Source organism: Leopardus geoffroyi, chromosome E1 (genome assembly GCF_018350155.1).
Source record: "Leopardus geoffroyi isolate Oge1 chromosome E1, O.geoffroyi_Oge1_pat1.0, whole genome shotgun sequence".
In the NCBI taxonomy this organism is placed as follows: Eukaryota; Metazoa; Chordata; class Mammalia; order Carnivora; family Felidae; genus Leopardus; species Leopardus geoffroyi.
This window is the reverse complement of record NC_059330.1, coordinates 59,993,189-60,009,498: the sequence shown is the minus strand read 5'-3', so window position 1 is coordinate 60,009,498 and position 16,310 is coordinate 59,993,189. Positions and strand designations below refer to the sequence as shown.

Sequence of the window (16,310 nt, the reverse complement as noted above, 5' to 3'; positions counted from 1 at the left end):
GGGCCCTGGGGTGGGGTTTCCCATCTGTGCTGGAGCCTGGTCAGGTTTCTCACTTCACCCCGGGGCAGGGGCACATGGGCCCTAGCCAGCTTTGAGTCACCGCCCAGCCTGTGGCCTGCCTGCCAGGAAAAACCTGCGGGAAGGGGCCGGGCTGGGAGCATCTTCACCGCACCTGCAGGCGGGGCAGGATGGAGGGGCTCCCTCGGGCCCCCAAGGGGCGGCTCCCCACCCAGCCAGCTCCTCCCCTCTGCTCCAGCCCAGTGGCTCAGGACCATCCGGGCCCCTGCGTGGTGGGAGAGGGGGTGCACTTCCCAAACCTGAGTCACGGCAGGCCTGACTGTCCCCAGACCCTGTGCCGCTGCTCACCCCCACGCCGCCTCTAATTTTCACAGGCTTCTCTTTTACCTGATCTCGTCCCAGGCGTTAATATCTGTGAAAGCGAAGGCGTGATGTGTTGTTTTCCCTAACGCATGCAAAAGAAATCATGCATTTAAAAATGTTTTCGGGGGCCATCTGTGGATCATGTCAGGCAGTCCAGCCTGGGGGAAGGCGAATCCCTCCTTTGGCAACGCGGGGCCCAGAGAGGGTGATCTGGGAAAGGGATTTCCCAAGGGACAGCCCCAGAGCGGGGAGGCCCCGGTCTCGAGTCCAGTCTGGAGCCCCTTGCCTCGCCCTTGCAGGCCCGGACCCTCAGAATCAGCCTCTCTGGGCAGCTGGGGTCCCCTCCGCCCTGGGAACAGTATGAAGGCCAGGGCATCCCAAGCAGGCTCCCCACACACGCCCCACACACGCCCCACACACGCCCACGCCTCCCCTGAGATCACTTGTTTGGGCTGCTCAGTCATCTCCAAACCCCCCCTTCTAAGCGCTTCGTCTCGCCCAGGGTGAGGCAGAGAACCCCAGTGACCTCCTCCGTCCCTGCGAACCCCAGTTCGGAGACACCAGCGTGGCCACATGACCAGCTTTGTCCGGGGCTCTGAAGGTCAGGGGAGCCGCACACCGTTGGCCAGGCCCAGGCCCAGAGCCAGCGCTTTATGCTAAGGACCCAATCCCTGGTGCCCTGCTGGAAAAGCAAGCGTGAGGGCGGAACGCAGAGGGCGCCCCCTGCTGGACAGAACCGCGGGACGCACCCGGCCTCCTCCCCTGGGCGGCTGGCCAACCCCGCAGCCCTCGAAGCCCTGCTCCCTTCTTTCACAAGGGACAGATGAGTGAGCCCAGTCGGTCAGGCAGGGAGGAAGGGGGGAGGTCCGCGCCCTCTGCTCTCCACCTCTCCCCGGGGCCCCTCCTCCAGGCTGCTAGGTCCACTTCCCAGCCTGCTGGAAGGCCTACCCTGCCCGGGGTCCCTCGGGAACAGTTTAGAGGGGGCAAATGAGCTGGACACAGCGTTGACAGAGTCCCCGAGACACCCGGGCCGGTCTGGGTGGGCTAGGGCCAGCCTGTCGTGGCCCATCTTCCCCAGAGGGAGGCTGCGTGTCATGAGACTGACGTTACCAAGCACTGGTGACTGGCGACCAGCGCGGGGCTCCGTGCCGGGCCTGCCTCCACAGTCAGTGCCTCCCAACAGGAGCATGCTTTTCTACCCACCTTCGACAGATCGGGAAACCGAGGCACAAGGTGATGAGTCACCACTGGGCTGGGCTGGGCAGGGGTGGAGGGGAGAGTGTCAGAGCCAAGACGGAGAGGCAGGCAGGTTCACACTGCTGCCTACAGGGCGCCCCCCCCCCCCCCGCCCCCGCCGGCCTGGCTGTGTCTGTGGCTGTGTGGCCATCTCCCACCTCCACAGATTTGCCGCTGGTCCACGAGAGGGAAGGGAGACAGAACCTCTTCTTTTTTTTTTCAAAGACTAAAAATGGGTTGAAAGAGGAGGGGGGGTTCGTAGATCCAGCCACACTGCTTCTGGGTCTGCACCCCAAAGAACCAAATGCAAGGCCTTGAACGGTGTGCCCTATCCATGTAATCAAGGGACCTGTGCTCAGCCTTAAGTTGGAATGACATGGGGCGCCTGGGTGGCTCAATCGATTAAGTGTCCGACTCTTGGTTTCCGTTCAGGTCACGATCTCTCGGTTCGTGGGCTCGAGCCCCACATCGGGCTCGGGATTCCGTCTTCCTATCTCTCTGCCCCTCCCCTGCTCGGGCTCGCACTTTCTCTCTTTCTCGTATGTGTGTACATATATATCAAAAATGAATAAATTAAATTAAAAAAAAAAAAAGAAGGAATAGCACGGGTGAACTTGATGGCATCACGTAAAGCGGAAGATTCCAGACAGAAAAGGACAAACGTCCAACCCGCTGTTACGAAATGTGTAGGACAGGCGAATTCAGTCCGAAAGTAGTGTGGAGGTTACCAGGGGCTGGGGGGAGGGGGATGGAGAGTTATTGCCTAATGGAGACCGGGTTTCTGTTCGGGATGATGAAGATTTTGGAAATCGATAGTGCTGACAGTTGCAAACGTTGTGAATGCAGGCAAAGGCACTGAGTTCTACACTTAAAAACGGTCACGGTGGCCGGTTATATGTTATCTATTTTTTGCCCCAATAAAACAATGGTTTAAAAAGGCAAGGGCCCAGTGAGAGGCATATAGGGGGTCCCGGCGGCCTCCCCCTCCCTGCACCATCCCTCTTGAGGGTCAAAGCCCCGAGCCCACCTCCTTGGTGGCTCCCTGACAGGCGAGCCCAGCTCAACAGGAGACAAGAAGCAATCCTGTCCACTTTGTTTTGCTTCAAAGATGGATGGGGAAGGGCGAAACCATTGGCACAAATAGGGGCATGGAATGGGCGGCGGGAACCCCACAGCAGGGTTTTGGGGTGTGCTGTCGTCCTCTCTGGCCAGTCTCATAGCTTCTCTGTCAGCTGGCCACCACCTGAAGGCCGGTCAGGGGCCGCCCTCGGCCTGCGGGCCACTGCAGGAACGCGAGCCCGAGTTAGACCCTTGTTCCGACACCGGCAGCTGTCTGCTGTTGGGTACCCCTCGGCCTTCCTGGGCCACTGAGTCTGCCCAGAATCGCCCCCCGCGTGAGGGATAATGGTCTCCGTGTGTGAGCCTGAGACACGGGCTCCTGGTGGCTCCGGGACGTGACTGTGGCATTTCGATAACTGGTACTCAGCTCCTGCTGTAACAAAGCCTCCAGTGTCACTTCTCAGGCTTTACTGAGTGCTGTAGGCAGGGCACAGGCTTTGTTTGAATCGACTCCATTGTTCCCAAGCTGTGCAGCCTCAGGGCAGCTGCTTAACATCTCTGAGCCTCACTTTCCTTACTAAAAAGTAGGGTAGTATCTATAGCCCAGAAATGTGCAAAGTAGTTTAGGAAAAGCGCTTATCTGTATGGCACCCTGATTATGGAATAGGACCTCTCAAGGGTGGGTCGTAGGTGAGGCTCTCTCTGTGTCGTGGGTTGAATGGTAACCCCAATCCTCCCGAAAAGAGAAGTCCACCTGGAACCTTCGAGTGGGATCTTTTTCGGAAAAAGCATCTCTGTCAGGCCAGGCTCAAACAACTGAGGGCGGATGTGGGGAGCCCACTGTTCCGCCACGTTTCCTCCTAAGACACACTGTTCGCCCTCAAGGCCAAGCGCTAGGGCCACCGCGGGGGCCGTGCAGGCTCTTGGGAAGGAGTCCCGATGCCCACTACTGCAGTATAGCTCACTTGAGTGTTGGAGGAATCACTCAAGTCATGTAGCCTTGGGGGCTTTGAAGGTTATGTGTTATTTCTGCAGTGAGCGGACGAATATGCCTCACGGGACACAGTCTGAGGCTGAAACAGCCTGGAGAGAGGGCGCTGAGGACTCCCTGGGCCCTCAGACCCCGGGCAGGGTTTGGCTGACCCAGCTTCAGCCCCAGTGTGGCCCCAGCTCCCTGGCCAATCCTCTGAGGCCCGGATGGGCCGTGACGCAAGGGGCTGGCCCTTCCAGCTCTGCCCCCCAGAGGAGGGTGGGGGTCCCAGAGGAGGAGGAGCCCTTGCGGGTGCCCCCCACCTGTCCTGACCATTCTCACTCCCCCCCCCAAGAATCAGGCCCCGGCAGCAGCGGCCTTGGCCTGAGCGCCTGGGTTCGCGCGCCGGGCTGCCCAGCCCCACGGGTGTGGAACCGATTTATTCGGTAGCTTTGCTGCTGATTAGTTGCAGGTGAGTGGATGGCACGTGGTTCATGTTGTAACAATATTTTGGGACAATTAGATTGAAACCACATTGTCGGGGGGTTGCTGGCAGCTCGCCCCAGCGCTGCACTCTGTGTGCCCTTGGCGGCTCCTGGGCTGGCCGGGCCACCCCGTCCCTCTTGGGGCCCCAGGGCTGCCGGGCACGGGGGCCGGGCCTCCCATCCGCACCCCCGGCCGGCTCTCCCCGCTGGCCTCCCGCTGACCTCGGCCTCCAGTTGCTCCAGAAAACAAGTGCTGTGGGTCTCCCAGGGGAAGGGGAGGGAGCTGGGGGGCCCCCGGGTGGGACTGCCAGGCCGGATGGCCACCGCCTCCCCCCAGACGTGATCTCAGCACATCCCTGCCCCTGCCCTGCTCTCCGCCCCAGTCAACGCACCCCTAGACTGCATGCGCTAGGACAGAGGTCCCAAACCCAGTGACCCCAGAGTAGGAGGAGGCAGTCTTGCCCCCAGCCCAGCACCAGGCCATCCCTCTCACCACAGGGGGCAGGGGATTTTGCTTCCTACATACCCCCTGGGAATATGCTGAGGGCTCAGGGTCCGTCCTATAACGGGTGGGGGCTGCAAGGGCACCCCTAAGGCCAGGCCCAGGCTTAGGAAGGGGGACGGCTGATACGGTCTGAGCACAAGGTGGGCAGAGTGGGACCCAAGGCATGTTGCTCACTCCAGGAACAGCCAGCAGCACCCCTGGGGAGGGCCAGGGTAACAGCGATGGCACCTGTAGACGGGGATTTTATCCCCAGACGAACAAAGTCCACTTAGAGTCTGGGTGCTTGTATAGGATGAGAGGTGATGGGGGTGGAGGTGTGGCCTCAGGGGCTCAGACCCTTCCCTCCCTTCTAGAGAAGCTTGGGGGTCATACTTTGGGCAACAGCCCCGGCCCAAAGCGTTCTGGGATAGCCTCTGGGATGGGGGTGGGGTGGGTGAGGGGCCCTAGGCCCCACTTCTCAGCCCTCAGACAGGTGGGTGCTCCTGGGGCCAGGATCTTTCAGCCTGCTGGGTTGGAGGGGTGCCCCAGGGGCCAGACCCCTGGCCCAGACACCTGCAGGCCTCCCAGGACCCCTTCAGAGACGGGAGGGTGTGGGGCGCCCCCTTCCTCCCCCGACACCAGGAGAACCATGGTAAGGAGAGCATTTGCCCTTTGCAACCAGATGACAATGTTTTTTTTTGTTTTTTTTAATTTTTTTTTTTCAACGTTTATTTATTTTTGGGACAGAGAGAGACAGAGCATGAACGGGGGAGGGGCAGAGAGAGAGGGAGACACAGAATCGGAAACAGGCTCCAGGCTCTGAGCCATCAGCCCAGAGCCCGACGCGGGGCTCGAACTCCCGGACCGCGAGATCGTGACCTGGCTGAAGTCGGACGCTTAACCGACTGCGCCACCCAGGCGCCCCGACCAGATGACAATGTTTATCGGGCTCCTGATTTAATCTCAATAGGGCTCGTTAGCAGTCTCTATGTTCTAATGCTTCCCGAGCACTTACGAGTAATTTTTCCAACTGGGACTTTCCTGGAGCTCTGCTCACTTACCCACTTTAGCCCCTGCTCTTCCTTCCCTGGGACCCCAGCCTCTGTCCGGCCAGCCTTCCACTCTGGGACACGGGCCAGTTCTGGGGACCAGACAGAAACACAGCTCCCGCGGCCCAGGCCTCAGGTGTGCCTGATGTCCGGGAGGCCGCCTGGCAGGTCCACACGGGGACGCCAGCTCTCCCCTCCAGTCCCCCTCTTCTGTCCCTTCTCGGCCTCCCCATGGCTCCATCCTGGGAGGCCTGGCCTCGCTCTGGGGCTGGAGGCTTGGCGCTGCGGAGGCCTCTCTGATCTCTGGGCCTTTCCTCCCACGAGTGTCTCTCAGAGCGACACTGCTCAGTCTCTGTGTCTGTGTCCTACCGGAGCCCCCGTCCTGGCCCAGGAGTGAAGAGGGGAGAGGGGGTGTGAGGGCCGGGGAATGGCTTCTGACCACGTCCTGCTCGGCCCCTGTCCCCGGTGGGCAGGAACCTCTCAGCCTTCCTCCCTGGGGCTCTCTGCTCTGCTTCCGGAAGGTACGGTGAGGACAAGAGGCCGGCCCAAGCCGCCCCCTCTCCGGGTCTCCCCGGAGGAGATCTCCACGGCCCTCTACAGCCCCAGCGCCCAGCGGGCAGAACACATTCACAGGATTCCTGGAAGGCGGAGAGAGACACCTGCTCCCCGACTTGAGCCGGGCTCCCGGCTCCGAAGTAGGAAGCACTGAGACCCACCTTGTCACCAGACCTGCGGTGCCGAAGCTGGGACTGGACTCAGGCCCTGAGAGCCAAGTCAGCGGTCCCCTCTCCCTGCCGCATCGGCCATCGTGGGTGACAGCAGCCCCGTCCCAATAGCTCCGGGCCGACACCGGCCAGCGCCCTCACGCTGGCGTGCAGCCTCGTTAGGCATCCCAGGGTGTCTGGAACCGTGGGGAGCCCCGACCCCCAACATAAGAGCTCCTTCCGCCTCCATCCCCAGACAGGGCCTCGCCTGAGTAGACGTCACGGGTGCTTGTCACGCTGTCTGTGGACATGCACATACCTTGGGTGCCCCCAGTGTGACCTCACACTAACCGGTGTGGGACAGGAAGCAGGAAAGGTGGCGAGGCCCCCGTAGGTGCAACCAGCCTCGGCTGCAAGTGGGGGTCCCCTGGAAACTGAGTCCCCTCAGCCCTGGGACTTTGGACTGGCAGCCGGTGGCCTTGCTTGGGAGTGGACGCTCTCCCTCCAGCCCCAGCTGTGCTGTGACAGGCCCCAAGCCACAGGCCCACATTCTCACAGCCCGGGATCTCATGCAGGCAAGGGTGACGCCGTGGGACACCCAGGCCCTGGCCAGTCCTCACTCCGCCACCAAGGGCCCCCCGTGCAGAGTGGAAGGGAGGCTCTCAGAGAGTGTGGGTCTTGCCTGCCTGGAAGGGGCTGAGGCACACACACCTCTCCTTCTGGTTACAAAGTGAGGCCCGGGGGACACCTCCCAGCACCGGCCCCTCTGCTCAGACTTCAACTTCAGGGTGTCATGCAGGTGGGGCAGGTGCACGGCCAAGGCTGGCCAATCCGAGCAGGCCACACATTGGTCACGTGACGCGCTGGGGTGGATCTGGGCTGTGGGCTCAGCTCCTGGCAACACCTGGTGGCCACAACCAGGGTAGACTTGCCTTCTCGGCGTGGCCCCGGGACCCCCCACCCCCCGCCCGGAAGCAGTGCTGGGAATTGAAAACGCAGAGACCGTGGCGCACGGACCTGCTTACCCGGAAGCTCTGGGGCCGGGCCGCTGGTGCGGTGCCTGCTTGGGGGTGAGACCCTGGGTGGCACGGCCAGCAGGGCCTCCCGAAGCTGCGTCAGGCAAGACCCTGGAAGGAGCTGGCAGGAAAAGGTCCTTTCAGGAAGAGGGTGGGGCGCCTGGGGCTCACGTGACCCAGCCTGAAAAGCATCTGTACTGTAAGAAGGGAAGCCTGGTGGGGGCGCCCTGGGGGGCTCAGCCGGTTAAGCATTCAACTTCCGGTTAAGCATTCAGCTTCCGGTTAAGCATTCAGCTTCCGGTCAGGGCACGGTCTCACGGTTCACGAGTTCGAGCCGCGCGGCGGGCTCCGTGCTGACGGCTCAGAGCCTGGAGCCTGCTTCGGATTCTGTGTCTTCCTCTGTCTCTGCCCCTCCCCTGCTCGTGCGCTCTCTCTCTCTCTCTCTCTCAAAAATAAACAAACAGTAAAGAAAAAGAAGAAGAAGAGAGGCCCTGGGCTGGGAAACTACACGGACAGTTGCAATGTCGGAGAAACGAAGACTGAGAACTGGGCTCCAGGGCCTCTGCCTTGCTTTGCTGGGCTAACGCCAGGGCCGGGTGTGATGGGTGCCACATCACCCTCTGTGTGGCCGGGTGCTGCGTGCCCTGGGTGAGGCCACTCAACCTCTCTGTGCCGTTTCCTCGTCTGCAGGGAGAGACAGTGACGACCGCCCCTCCCCCTCCGCCGCAGGGGTTCCTGGTGAGCAAGCGCGAGGGACGCCCTCAGGAGGGGGCCTGGCACCGTGAGGGCCCTGGTGCCCGTACGTCCTGAGAGTCCGAGGGCCTCTCTCGTCAGGGGCCAGCGGGGCTGCAAAGGGCCGGCCTGCACATCGGACCCTTGGGGCTCCTCCTAAATGTGCGCGGAGGGCCACTTTCCCCAAAAAGGTCTGCCCAGAGCTAAAAAGGAGGGCACCCCGGTTTCCTCTGCCAGCGCCTAGCTCACCCCAAGCTCTAACCTGGGTCCCTCTCGCTGTCCTCACGCTGCTTCGTCCTACAGACTCTTCTTTGCTAGAAAGTTGGTGCCACGCGCCCTTTCCATGCTGTGGCTGCGGGTCTCCCTGGGCCAGCACCCTTCCCCCACCAGCCTGGGGCGGTCTGGGGTGGGGGAGCGGAGGGGGGGAACTGGGGCAGGGGTTGTCCTCGCGTGGAGGGGGGGGCGGGGGCACTAGGCCGCCCAGGGCAGCCCCCACCACGTTAACTGCCTCCACCGCCCACAGCCCATGCAGGGAGCAGGCTCGCCCCCCCCCCCCCCCCCACCTCACTGCGGGAGCAGCAGACACTGGGTCACTGGCTGCTTCTGGGGAAGCGTAAAATCACAGACTCAGGCACTCACCCCGGGTGGACTCACCCCTCCCCGTAAACCGGCCACACTTGAGGCTGGACCGGCTCTTGCTGTGAGCTGAGGGGTGTGTCAGGAGGTGGTGTCCACGGGAGGTGGTGGGTATGGGGGAGCCCGCGTGGGAGGGACAGATGAGAACAGAGGGCAAGGATATCCAGAGGAGCCCTGGGCAGAAGCAGAGGCAGGAGCTGGCGTCTCTTGCAGGGGTGAGCCCCTGGGGACAGGCCATTGGGAGAGGTCCCAGCAGGGGCACTGGGCAAGGGACTGGGGTCCCGGAAGCTCAGGTGTCCCCCTCCCCCATCAGAACCTGGCTGAGCCCGGCCGAGGTGGGTGCTTTGGTGCCCTTTGGCACCACTGCGTGTCAGATTGTCTCCGAGAAGTTTTGGCTGCCTGGTTTTGCCGATGCCCTCCACAAACCTCTTTGCCTGCCTGGTGGGCACCCCAGCTTGACAACCGAGGCGCTCCCGGGGTGGACACACTGGGGGCTCAGAGCAGGAGCTGGATTCCCGCGGGGGCAGGGGCTGCTGAGTCCCCGGGACCGTCCGGCTCACCACGTGCAGACGTCTGGAGTGCTTGTGTGTGCTCTGGGCTGGGGGCCCGCAGAGGTCCTCCCGCATAGGTGCCGCCGGTGTCCCCGAGCGTGAGCATTCGTGGGACCTTTCTGAACCACGTTTTGGGGGGGGGGTGGCCCCCCTTGCCCACGTGCAGCCCCTGTCAGTGCACCTGCATCGGGCTTTCCTTCATCACCTTCTCACTCCTACACTCTGGGGTCACCTCCCGGGGCCCTTGTCTCGGGCCCTGCTTAGGGGGAAGCGCAGGGAGCCCCCGGCCTGGGGCCTGCCATAACAAAGGACCACAAACACAGCGGTGGGTTCTGTCCCGGCTCTGGAGGCCAGCAGGCCCAGATCCGGGCCGGTGTCGGCGGGGTCTGCTCGCCTGTGGCTCTGAGGGAGGGCCCCGCCGTGCCTGTGCCCCATTCCTGGGCCCCCCGGGTCGTCCCTGGCTTCCCTTGGCTGTGGCTGCATCACTGCAGCCCCCCTGATGCGTCCCCACAGGGCCTTCCCCTCTGCCCCCCGCGAGGTGTGACCTGTCCTCTTCCTAAAAGGACACCTGGTTTAGGGCTCGCCTATTCCATGGTGTCTCGAAATCCTTACCTTAATTACACCTGCAAAGGCCCTTACTCTACGGGAGGCCATATCCTGAGGCTCTGGGAGGACACACCATTCGGCCCAGGGCAGTCAGTGACAGGTCAGGGCATAGTTGGGTGGCAGCTGACCTGAGCTGGAGGGAAAGGCTTGGCAAAGCAAATGTGGCAAGAGGAGTGACGAGAAGAGAGGGCTCCTCCCTGGGGGGCTGGCTGGCAGTGGGGGGGGGGGGCGGCTGGGAAGGGGGAACAGGTCGCAGAAGGAGCCGAAACCGCCGACCGGACATGGCCCACGGTAACCGTGGCCGCACCCGTGTGCCAGGAAGAAGAGGGGACAGATGTGGGGCTCCTTGAGCCCTGGTGGAACAGGCAGCTTTGGCTCCCTGGTCAGGGCTGGCGTGACGGGGACCTCACTCTGTGTCCTGCTGAGCAGTCTCTCTGGGCCACGCCCCTGCATGCAGGCTCACGCTGCAGGTGGCTGTGGCTTACAGTCATAACTTCCAGCCTCCTCGACCTGGGGCCGAGGCCTGCGGTCGGGGGTGATAGAGATAGGCCAAGCTGTGCAGACGCAGGACAGGACCCTCGGTGCGGGTGTCAGTCCCCCCGGGGGCACTGATGTCTGTCTCTGTGCTGTTTTCCAATAAGCTCCTGGCGGACCCCAGTGTGGCCAGAGAGGAGGGAGATGGGCTTTATGAGTCCGGGGCGGGGGGTGTTCCTGTGCTTTGGAAACACCTAAGGGTAAGTGAGGGTCAGCCTGAGGGGCCAGTTTATGGCTACGAAGGCATCGCAACTGGGGTCTAAAGGGCGACTGATAAAACCCAAAACCACCGACAGAAGGAGAAATGTATTACACAAAACGTTTGAAATGTCTGCATGATAAAAGCTTCGTTGTTAACAAATGTCAAAAGGCAGCAGGCTAATCAGGCAAACACGGATGCTGCAATGAGACGTGGCCACACAGCCCCCAGCGTGGCCGCGTGGAGCCGGGCTGCTGGGAGTGCCCGAGGCCCAGCCCCACGGGACGCAGCACAGGGAGAAGCCCCCGCGTGGCCCAGCCATTCCTCTCCGCGGTGTGCAGCCAGGTGAGGACACGCCTCCACCTGCAGCCTCACACTCGAACGTTCACGAAGAGCCCCACGCTGGAACAGCCCAAGCGTGCAACCAGCGTGGACGCCACAAACACGGTCCAGCCAGGCCGCGGTCACTACCCGGCAATAAGAGCGTGCACAGAGCGAACGATCCGCACGAGTCTCAAAATCGTGGTGCTGAGCGGATCGTCTCCTGGCTCGGTGCATTCCGCATGATTCCCTTTGTACGAAATTCTAGAAAAGGCGAAAGCATTCCGGAGTGACAGGAAGGGAATCCGTGGCGTGGCCGCTGGGGCTGCCATCAGGTGTGAGACAGACCGAAAAGGGGCCTCGAAGGAACTGTCCTGGGGTGCTGGAATGTTCTGTCTCAATTGTGGGGCCTGTTATATGCCTCTATACATTTGTCCACACGCATCGAACTGTACCCTTTAAACTGTGTGCCTTTTATTGTATCTAAATCATGTAGCAATAAAACTGATTAAAATAAAAATCCAACTGGACCTTAGTTGTCACCTGTCGGATGAGGGAGGCCAAAACGATGGATGGCGGGAAGGAAGCTCTCACTCTTGGTAGGAGTGTAAGTTGGCCCGCTGTTGCCGGGCAATTTGGCAATAGCCATCAAAATTTGAAACACGCTCGCCTTTTCCCTAGCAGCTTCTCTTCCAGGAACTGTGTCTTCCAGACGCTTGCACAAGAGCGCAAAAATGTGTGAACAGAGATGTCCTCTGCTGCAACATTTGTTACGTTGAGACACCAGAAGCAACCCAAACGTCCAGCAGCGGGAGGTTGGCTAAATTCACATAAGCTGAGCATCTGTCCCAGTTTCCCCGGGACCGTCCCGGAATTAGGACTGAAAAATCCCGAGTCCCGGGAAACCCCCCAGTGAGTGAGATTCAACAAAACAGCCAAGCTGCAGGGGGCACGAGCGAGCGGCTCCTAGATGTTGCCTCTGGAGATCAGGGGAGCTGGGGGGTTGCTACTTTTGCTTTGTGTCCCACGTGCCATTGGCTTCATTTATTTTGTGTGTGTATAGATTTTATAATTGAGACAAAATTTCCTTTAGGAAATGTGACCTCGGTCTGCAGTCAAAGGCAGGTGGGTGGGGCCTCTGGGTTTCAGCCACCAGGAGGCAGGTGCAGATGAGGGAGGGGCCCAAGGCCGCTTCAGCAGGGGCTGGGGAAGGGCGTCTCAAGGTCACAGTCTAGGGGACCCAGATTCCTGGGAGGCCTTCAGTCCTCCGCCTCTTTCCTCTGGATGTGGACCCCCTCTGGAGGCTTCCCTCACCCCGGATCCGCCTCCCGGAAATTGGCTCAGCCAGCCTAGCTGCCTTTGAACCCCTCGGCCTGGCCTTAGGCAGACAGCCCCCCCAGCCTCAGCCAAAACAAGGCAGCCCAGGATTGTTACACAAATTGGCTGGTGGGGCTCCGAGCCCAGCTAATTCCTGTGTCTTAATGAGTGGGAAGATAAGGTTTTTATTCATCACTGGGGCTTTAAAAATTGCAGTAAAGTGGCCCACTTTATAAAGAAAAAATCAATAGAGAAAAGAAAACAGGAGTATGTAAATGGACAGAGTGACAAAAAGCAGGCCAATTACCCCCAAAACGAGACACAGTTATGGCTCCATTAACTCAATTATATTTTCAAAAAGATTTCTTACGAGGCCCCCACCCCACCCCACCCCCACACGCCTGTAATTTTTACATCAACTTCAAGCCATTAAGTTGCATTAAATTATTTTGTGGGAGAGAGAGGTGTGTCTGCGGAGGGGGAGCCGTGGTCCTGTCCGGCTCCAGGGGGGCTGGGGGGCTGGGGGGCTGGGGTCAGCTGTGAGGCGGGGGTGGACAGGGCATCCGGCTCCCAGTCCTGCAAAACAGGGGTCCCCCAATCCACAGGCTCCCCCGATGTGCTGTACCAGGAACAGCCAGGGGGTGCCGCCAGCCCCCTGGACCCGGTGGTCTCAGCCTCCAAGCCCCCTCTGCCCCCAACCCCTGCATTTGTGTTCACTGTTCCACCTCCCCCAGCAGGTGGCCCTTTGTGGGCAGTTCCACAGTGGGCACCCAACCTCGCTGGCTCCAGGAGCTTTCTCTGTCTCATTCAAGTTGGAAAAGTTAGTTTTTTTGAGAAATAGAAAAATAAAGTCGCCTTTAAAAAAAAAAAATCGGGGCGCCTGGGTGGCGCAGTCGGTTAAGCGTCCGACTTCAGCCAGGTCACGATCTCGCGGTCCGTGAGTTCGAGCCCCGCGTCGGGCTCTGGGCTGATGGCTCAGAGCCTGGAGCCTGTTTCCGATTCTGTGTCTCCCTCTCTCTCTGCCCCTCCCCCGTTCATGCTCTGTCTCACTCTGTCCCAAAAATAAATAAACGTTGAAAAAAAAAAAAAAAAATTAAAAAAATAAAAAAAAAAAAAAAAAATCACCGTCAAAACCGGGGACTAAATGGGGATATATTCGATGCCTGTCCCTCAGGTAGCCCTTTGCAGTGTCCCTGAACGTGGGGACCCTAAGTGACCTTGGGCAAGTGGTTGTCCAACCGCGGACCGCCCTCCTGTTTGCCCAGGGGGGACTGGGGAGGCCCTGAAAACCCCGCCCCGCGCACCGCCCAAAGCCCACCCACCCTCCACCCTCCACCCTCGCTTCCTGATGGGTTCTGCTCGCTGGCTGTAACCTGCTTTTCTGCCACCTGCCCCCAGGGAGCCGAGGCCTGCCCTACTTAAGCCTGTGTCTGGGCCAACCGGGATCTAGCTCTTAATATCAAGGATTTCAGGTGGAGACTGGAGGAGGAGGCAGGCTGGGGCACGGGGGGGGAGGGGCCGCCAGACAGGATGTAACTAGGCAAGACGTCCGGGGACACAGGGCCAGGCCCCAGGCCAGAGAACACGAAACCAGCAGAGACTCAGGCTGAGCTGTGGGAGACACCCTGAGGCACAATCCAGGGCCCCTCTAGGGAAGGGTTAGACAACTCAGACAAGAGCCCCAAAGAATCAACCCCTGTCTGCCATTTGGGGTATGAGACCCAGGCAGCGAGGGGACCCGCTCAGGACAGGCTCTACGGACTGGCCCCCGCAGGTTCCCCGAACTGGCCAGGGGCCGTGGGGGCAGCAGCAACGAGGGAGGAGGGAGAAGGCGCAGAGACAGAGATGCGCCCTGGTGACCTGGAGGGAGGAGGGGGTGATGACACCTGGCACCGTGGGGACACTGGTGTGAACTTTAGCCTCTCGTAACTTCCATCGTCCACAAGCACCCCAAACTCGCTGTGCCCGTGCGGCTGCCAGACGGGCCACTCTCAGCCCCCCATTTGAGAGCCTGGGGTAAGGGATCCACAGGGTGGGAAGGAACGTGTGCACGGACATGTGTGTGCACGAGTGTGTGCGTGTGTAAGAGGAGGCGTCTACCCCGTTCCCACTGCCCACCCCCACGCCCCGGGGAGCCTGAGGCTGGGGCCGTGTGTGCTCTTGGACCCAGAAGTGCATGCGCAGCTGAGGGCTGAGGCTGGAGAATCCCAGGGTGGAGAGTTGGTGCCCAAAGCTGGGGCCACAGCGAGGGGTGGGCGTTCCCAGGGGAGACAGGGGGCTGGGAGGGAGGCAGCGTCCAGGCGATGGGAGTGCAGGGGTGGGGTGGGCGGGCGAGTGCTAGGGGAGACCCTGCAAAGAGGGCTTTGGGAGGTGGTGGGGGCATCCCACCCACACCCGCAGCCCTGCCCGTCCACGAGCTCCCCACAAGTGCCCTTTGACCACCGCATCGGCCGCTCAGGCTCACTGTGCCCCCACCGCGGCCCTCAGGGACCTCCTCTCTGTCCCCCAAGCCCTAAGGATGGAGAACGGCTCAGAGGGAGAGGATGAGCCGGCCTCGCCTAGCAGCCCTCCCTCCCCCAGGGGCCCGGCATCCCCGGGAGCTGGGGAACTGGGGGGACCCCACCTCCCTTGGGACTGGATCTGGGTGTCTCCTTGCCCTGTTTTCCTTATCAGTCATCTGTCTGCTCACTGCCAGGCCACAGGCCTCCAGCCAGGCCTACCCATGCCAGCGAGTGGCCTGAAAGGGCCATTGTTCCAGAGGGGATTCTGGAAGGGTGTGGAGACCCATCAGCTGTCAGCCAGCCACACAGGGTCAGAGCCGAGGTGCTGGGCTGGGCCAGTCTCGGGGCCAGTGGTGCCTGGGCAGCCAGTGGGGACCCGGGAGAGGGCAGTGCCTGAGTGAGGCCTGAATTCAGAGGCCACCTTCCCTGCTCTTAGCCCCTCATCCCCTATGTGGTGAGTCCAGGGCCCCAGTCCCCGGAGCCTCTGGTCCAGCTGAGAAGGGGGGGCGATGTCCCCGGGCAGCCCCACAGCCGCGTGGCCTGCACGCTCTGTGCTGTGGGGCCTTGGTCCCCACGTTCTCTCCTTGTGTCTCTCTCTGTCTCTGGGTATCTCTCCACCTATGCACCCCCTCCCATCCTGCCCCCAGCAGCCTGTCCTCCGCCGAAGCGGACAAAGGACAAGTGCCTCACCTGACAGTCCCCGCCTGCACGGACCCCTGGCTCCCGCACGCCCCCTCCCCGCACCCTGACCTGCTCCCTGGCCTTCTCCAGCTGCTGCCCCTCTGACACCTGGTCACCCCACCGAGAGCCATGCCAAGGCTGCGGCCCCCGAGCCCACGATCCTGGCCCCGCAGCCTGGGCGCTGCGCCCCTGGAGGTGAGGGTGTTTGCGCCTTTCAGTAGCTTGTTGCTGGACCTGATTCCGCCTGTCTTCTCCCTCCTGCTCGGCTCCAGGGCCCTCCCTTAATTTCTCTTGGCTTTTCCCCTCAGAGGGGGGCCGTCAGGCCCTGGGGGCTCTGTGGCCATGGTCCGGCACCAAAAGGGGCCAGATGGGCGGCCCAAGCCCGGGTGAGCCCTGGAGCTCTCCGGAGCCAAAGCCGGGGCTTCAGACGACAGTTACTGCTGTAACTGTGTAGGAGGCCCAGCTCCCAGGAGACCAGGGGCCCCCAACACCCCGAGGACCATGGGGGGACAGTAGAGGCGGCCACACGCCGAGGTCTGGGGTGTCCAGGCCTCCCATCTCAGCCCCGGCCCGTGGGAGTTGCAGGTGCTGGGGTCACCACGGCAGGGGTGGCGCCCGGCCACGGGGGCCACAGCCTGCTCGGGCTCTGTGCTCCCCCTGCCCCCGCCCACTCCAGCCCCACGTCCTGTTTCCACCACAGAACCCCCCAAGGTGATGAGGGCATCCTTGAGGGCTCTGGCCGTCCCACGCCAAGGTCCAGGCACCAAGGTCACCGCCAGCCTGTGCTGCGGGAAGGGGGAGGGGTGACTGGGAGGCTGCGGGGAGGGGGAGGGGACATAAAAAGAGAT

At 61.7% G+C, this 16,310-nt stretch overlaps 1 long non-coding RNA gene across 2 annotated transcripts; it reads right to left on the bottom strand.

Moving 5' to 3' along the window:
* Positions 1-2,698: 2,698 nt before the first annotated feature.
* Positions 2,699-7,788, bottom strand: LOC123604126. 2 transcript variants are annotated; one of them, XR_006715233.1, is made up of 2 exons: positions 7,394-7,788; positions 2,699-3,109 (listed from the first exon to the last, which is right to left on the bottom strand). It is a non-coding gene; the product is annotated as an uncharacterized LOC123604126 (long non-coding RNA). The 2 variants fall into 2 exon arrangements; XR_006715232.1 differs by having other exon boundaries at positions 2,699-3,106.
* Positions 7,789-16,310: the final 8,522 nt, after the last annotated feature.